At 31.5% G+C, this 6,930-nt stretch overlaps 1 long non-coding RNA gene across 1 annotated transcript; it reads left to right on the top strand.

Moving 5' to 3' along the window:
- The first annotated feature begins 2,411 nt into the window (after positions 1 to 2,411).
- LOC122309360 lies at positions 2,412 to 3,448 on the top strand. Its single transcript, XR_006242418.1, has 2 exons — positions 2,412 to 2,864; positions 2,962 to 3,448. It is a non-coding gene; the product is annotated as an uncharacterized LOC122309360 (long non-coding RNA).
- The last annotated feature ends 3,482 nt before the right edge of the window (positions 3,449 to 6,930 follow it).

Raw genomic sequence — 6,930 nt, 5'->3', positions numbered from 1 at the left:
CCATGGTTATCTCATTCACTCTTACTTGCTTTGTGTTTGTTTGTCAAGAATATGGTGGAAACAAAAAAAGAACTTTGGATTTTTTTAATAAGGTCCTGTTTATGTCAAATGCTAGACTAGACTGAGCCTGAGACGAAGAGGAAGAAATTTTGAGTTAGTAATGTTTTGTTTGCGCCTTATAGGGAGAAACTGGGCGAAATCGATGGGAGAAATTTTGGAATTGAAATGAGAGAAGATTAAAACACACGTTTCAATTGGTAAGGAAAAAGAAAAGTGACGTCAGATGTGAGGTGTTAGATAAACAGAGGCAGCTGATGGGTAGCTAAACCCTAATTAAAATATGTTTAATTGTATGTATTATCAACTTTAAAATAATTTTCAATACTTAAAAATCTTATTGTATAGTTTATAATTTGTTTATTCATAAGGATCCACAAGCTTTATATAATATATATTAATAAAGTCAAGTTCAAATATTAATGCTAGTAAACTCCATTACAAAACACAGGTGGGTGATCACTTAGGCTTGGGATGTTTTTTTTTTTTCTTTGCAAAAAGGGGAGGCGGGGGTGACCAGTGTAGCAACCTTCTCTGGCGTGATCATAGGAGTCCTTCCCTGTTGAAGAATGTCCAATTTGAGCCATAGTTACTACTCCAAGGGTGAGTATGTCACCACAATACCTTCAAAATATCCAGGTGGTCCAAAGCTCATCCTATGGCCCAAAGTTATCCAAAGCCAATCCTATAGCCCAAACGTCAGGCTTTACTACTATAAATGGTTTCAAATTATGTCCTGACTCGAACTCCTGATTTTGAAATCATGAAATACCAACCTGTATCAACTAAGTTACCACCTTGATGGTGAGGCTTGGAATATAATTCTACTAGGATGTATTTTGCTTTCCTCCCACGTGTTGGGCAACGAGAATATATAATAATAAGCCTTTTAATTTAAGAAAAATGCTACTATACCGGCTTGACGTGGCACTAAAAAAATTAAGAAAATTTAAAACACAAACTTAAAATAGTAGAAGGAATATAAGATTTTAGTTTTCATTTTTTGTGTTTTCGAGAGCCATTTTATTCTCAATATATATATTTAATTTTTTTTAATAACCCACATGGCGGGGAGTATAATGAGGGGTATAAAATAGGGGCATAAATTACCGTTTTCTTTATCTTCAGCTGAAAACTAAAATTTAAAATAATTCCAAACATATTTATAAGAGCTATTTAAATTAAGGAAAATGCTATCATGTCTCCTAATTTATACTACTTACTACGCCTTTTTATAGTACCACAATGTAATATCACGTGGCTTATTAAAAAAAATTAAAAAAAAAACTAAAACACAAGTATAAAAAGCAGAAGGAATCTAAGATTTTAGTTTTAATTTTTTTGTATTTTTGGGAGTCATTTTGTTTTAAATATATATTTTTTTAATTTTTTAATAAATCACGAAGTTAAAATGAGTAGTATAAATTAGATAGCATAGTAGCATTACTCAAAACGAAAAATGCAATGCTAGAGGACTAACCTAGAAGTTAGATGAAGTTTAGGTTTAGTTTGGATAGTGAGTTGAGATGAGATGAAAGTCAAATAAAATATTGTTAAAATATTATTTAATTTTGAGATTGAAAAAAATTAAATTGTTTATTATATTTTATTTTAAAGTTTGAAAAAATTATAATAATTAGATAAAAATAAAATGAGAATTCAGACGCCACCAAAGCCGGCCGCAGTGCAAAATGACTTATCGTTAAAATTAACAGAAAAAAAAAAAAAAAAAGGCTTAAAAATAACAAAAGAAGGGATATATATTGAGGCTTTTTTTAGTTGCGTATATTGGGGCTAATCTTTTGGTGGGTTCCGAACTTCCGAGGGCTGTTTGGGTTTCTCTTCTTTCTTTTAACTCATTTTTGAAACGGTAACAGATACGATAAGCACGGATCTCATCTAGAAAGAAATGTTTTATTTGGATAAATGATAATTTTATATATATATATATATATATTTAAAATTATATTTCAAATGAATAGTAATTATTTAAAATTAAAATTAATTTTAATAAAGTGACATAATTATATCAACATTAGCTTATCTGATTGTAAAATTGAATATAAAATAAATTATTCTAATTTTAATATAGTGTAAATAATACATCATCTATATTATTTAAATGATAAAATTTGATTTAAAATATTTAAAATTTATCTTTTAAATTAAATTATGTCATATAAATATTTTATTGTATGTGATCTACAAACCGATTTAAAAATATAATTTTTTTTATAACTATTAATTATAAGTGTATTATCAACCATCCAGATAGGCATTCTATGTCCACAGAATGCTCCCAAATCATTTGACTCTGTATTCAACATTCAAGTGATATCTGTGACCCACAGAGGTCACGAATCACCTGGCAAGCACGAGGATCTCTCCCGTGATGGTGGGACCTAAAAAAGGATTTTCAGGGATAACAACTCCCATAATTCAACGTACAGTGCACCAAAAAGAGAGACATGGATAACAAGAAAGCTAATAATGGGTCTGGTCTGAATCTGATTGATGATGGGTACTGTTTTGGAGTGGTTGAAGCATTAACAAAAGTTGACGAATGAAATTGGAGGTTAATGGAATCCCATTATACGACCCGTGAAAAGAGGACATAAAGATAGTGCTTATCTATCTATAATTATCTTAAATAATCTTGAGTTGTTGGAGTTCACGCCCCCATTACCTTTTTCTATCTTTAGCCTTAACCAAATTCCATCTGTTTCTATAACTTATCCACATCCAAGGTGGTGGGATAGTTTAGTTAATCATTTGCTGACAACAGGCCATTGAAGAGCTTTCCAAAGGTACCAAAATCTCTTCCGTTCTCCCTGATCTCACCTCAATTCTGATCTGTTTTCTTTGACTTACTGATAATTGTTGCTCAACATTGAGAAATTGCAGAAGATGGCCAACAAGGAGATGAAGGTGGAGATTCCATCGCATGGTGAACATATGCCAGGCATTTCTGGGCTGACGAGACAGCCTAGTACTGGGAGGAGCAACTGCCTATGCTCTCCCACCACGCATGCAGGTTCCTTCCGTTGCAGGCTTCACCGCTCCCCAAGCCTTCAGCGAACCAGAAGCGCCATAGACTCTACATCCCTTCGAGATTCAACCTCTAAGGGAAATACTCCCACTGCTGATGCTGCTGAAAAATAGAACACAGTCCAGGCCCAGTATTAATTCTTATAGCTAAGTGCAAGTTGCTGGTGCTGCAGCTCCTTTTTATTGCTTGTACAGCTCGAGCCATCCGCTATCTTCTTGGTTGTTTGCTTTATAATTTTGAATCCCCCTACTGTTTCTCTCTTTTTGCCCAGTATTTTCAAATGCAATGTATCTGCTGCTTCTTAAGCCTTAAAGGTACAAAGTGTTGGGATTTTAATGTAAAGCAGTCTTGTGCTCAAGATAATTGAAATCTGATAGAAGCATGCATTTCCGATCCAGATCGATTAGGATTGAAGACCCTCGAAAGTAAGCAACACCGACTTACAAGAATGTCTTGGCCTCAAAATACGATTACCTATGGCTCTTTGAAGAGGTCCTTCCGCTCGGATAGGAGGATCGCCAGCTTGGACCTAAATTCCACCAAATATATAACACAAATACCACCGTATAAGGCTCTAACTACAATGTTTATGATATAAATTTGAGGCAGTTTCCGACGAAAGAGACAAAGGGATATATGCTATCATGTTATGTGGTTTCAACCCATCATTTGCATCAGGCTCTTAGTTGCTACATACATACATACATACATACATACATATATATATATAAAGTTTTGAGGCTAATTAAGCCTTGACCAAAGTGACGGTGCTGGCACATTAAGAGCCAGTTTGTTCGAAAATACAGAGGAAACGAGATGGCTCAATCCCAATTCATGTCAAAAGGCTTCTAAAAAGGCAAACCTTATCTTGGGCTGAGAGGCGTTAACCCCAGGTCATTGCAGCTTATACGGCTGCGTTGATCCCAAACATACCAATATTTTGGAAGCCCAACAATGGATAAGTGCGAAGATAGGAGAAGAGGGGGATGGAGATCTCAATTAAAACTCGATTCCAGTGGATACAGAATGAAAGACAAAAAATAAAAAATAAAAAATAAAAAAAAGAGAAGCTAGACAATGGATCCTAGCTTGAAGCCCAATATCTTGATAAAACCAATAACTGACTTTGGAATAGTTATAACTAGGAAAAATTTAATTATAAGCACAATTATATATTAATATGTACGATAATTTAATATAATTAATTAAAAAATAAATTTTATTAAAAATAATATTAATTTAAATTTTAAATATAAAAAAATTAATAGTAATATACAGATTAGTACGAGATTTTATTTTTACGTAACAAAACTCAACTAAATATATATAACTATTGGTAAAACCAATAACTTAGAGTATGTTTAAAGTTCAGCTAGAATCTCACATTTTGGCCATAGCATAAATTTTTAATTAGATGAGTTCATATTAGACTAGCCATAAAGGTAAAATCATAATATTATATTGTATATTTTATTAAAATATATATTTTTTATATCTTGTAAATACACTTCATATATTAATTAGTAATTTCATTAAAAAATAAAATGTGATCATTTATTTCAATGTAGTACTTATATGATTGATTTCAATATGATAATTTATTTCAATGTGGTAAAGAGAGAGGGGGAGGTTGATGAAAATAATAAAATAATTAGATAGATGGTAAACAGTAACTCTCCAATAATAGAGAATCCTCTTAATTTACTGTAACTCAAATGTTGAGTTTTAGACTTTTGACTAGTCTAATGTGGAGGCTTTTTTCTCACATCTAGCTAAAATTTAGACTTGTATTGATATTTAGCTGGTCATTGCCAATGCTCTTAGCTGATGCTCTTCGATACGTGTATCTTTTTAGTTTTCTTGATGAGAAATAATATTTGTAGTTGTGAGTGTATAAAGTAAATAAATACAAAATTTACATAAAAAATTATTTATTATTTTTCATTTAATAAAATATTAATCTTTTAGTGTTGTTTTATTAAGAGTCTCTAGTTGTTTTAGGAAGATGACATATTATTTACTACAAGAATAATGAGTATTTGTGATGGATTATTTGTGTTGAACCCAAGGTTTTGAATTTTGTGTAATTATATATCTACACATGAATTTTGATGATAACAAATGAATTCAAAAAATAAAGAAGTCTCAAACTCAAGTTGTCTACACAATGGAGTCAAGCACATCAAGGAAACAAGCATGAGCAAGAAGGGAACAAGTTCACATTAAAGTTATAGAGTAATGTTGTAAATCTCTTCAAAATTCGAAATTAGGATTAATGCTCAAAATTAATATTTTATCATAAAGCATTAAAATATATTTTTCACATGTGCATGAATATTTTTGAAAATTAAATTTGAAAATTTTGAAAGATGATTGATTGTCATCTTTTACATGTGCATGCCTTGATTAAAGGGTTGAATTTTGAAAATATTAAAGATGATTAATTGTCATCTTTCACATGTGCGTGTTTTATTTGAATATTTTCAAAAGTGATTGATGCTTTTTTAGACTTATATAAAAGGTAGATGATTTTGTTTGAAAAATTTGAAAAGTAAAGTGTGCTCCTTTTGTCATATACAAAAAGTAAAAGATTAGGTTTGAATTTTTTGAAAAGGAAAGTGTGCTCCTTTTGTCATATGCAAAAAGTAAAAGATTAGGTTTGAATTTTTTGAAAAAGAAAGTGTGCTCCTTTTGTCATATGCCAAAAGTAAAAGATTAGGTTTGATTTTTTTTGAAAAAGTGAATGATGTTGTCTTTGACATGTGAATCTTTTATGCCTATAAATAGATCATTTGAGAGTTTCACATTTACCACACCAAGAGCATACAACATTCATTCAAAACTTTCATTCTCTCTTCTCTAAGCGTTGAGCCTTAATCCTTATTCATTTTGAGAGATATAGTTTGGGTTGTATTGTTCTTATTTTACTTATTGATGAGTATTTTCTGATAACCTACCCACTATCAGCTCTTGTATCAGAAAAAGAGTATATATAACCCTTGTGCGTGTAGAAAGTATTCTACATGGGGAATAGTTGAATCACCACGTGTAAGGTGATTGCAAGTGTAGAGGGTGTTCTACACGGATCTTTTGTAGCGGTCTTGTTCAAAGGTGTAATATGTTTCTATCTCCACCTGAAGGAGGTTGAATAATGAATTTGGGAATCCTCAAGGGGTAGCTTGAGGCAAGGACGTAGGCAGTGGGGCCGAACCTCGTTAACATACTGAGTTTGCTTCTCTCTTACCCTTACTCTTTATATTTATTGTTATTTCATATTTTGTTTATATTTTATATTATATATTTGATTTATAATTTTTATTTTTTTAGTACAACTCAATTCACCCCCCCTCTTGTGTTAGTCATCTGGGCAACAAGTAGTATCAGAGCTAAGAGCTCTATTATAAGATTAACTATCTTTTGAGTTAAGATCTTATGGCTAACATTTCAGCTTCATTTGGTGAAGGTCAATCTAGCAGTCGGCCTCCACTCTTTTGTAGAGATAATTACTCATTCTGGAAAGTTAGAATAAAAATATTTCTTCAGGTTCAAGGTCGAGAAATCTGGAAATGTATTGTAAATGAACCTTATATTCCAATAAAAGTGGTTGATGGAGTAAAGGTCAAAAAGGAAGAAGAAGAGTTTGATCGTGAAGACGATAGACTTTATACTTTGAATTTAACTGCTATGAATTTATTATTTAATGCTCTCAATGGAAATGAGTTTAATAGAATAATAACTTATGCTACGGCAAAAGAAATTTGGGATAACTTGGAAGTTACTTATGAAGGAATTTCGCAAGTCAAGGAATCAAAAATTTATATTCT

This window comes from Carya illinoinensis, chromosome 5 (genome assembly GCF_018687715.1).
Source record: "Carya illinoinensis cultivar Pawnee chromosome 5, C.illinoinensisPawnee_v1, whole genome shotgun sequence".
Taxonomy (NCBI): Eukaryota; Viridiplantae; Streptophyta; class Magnoliopsida; order Fagales; family Juglandaceae; genus Carya; species Carya illinoinensis.
Note: the sequence above shows the minus strand (reverse complement) of the source record. Positions and strands in the feature narration are given on the sequence as shown.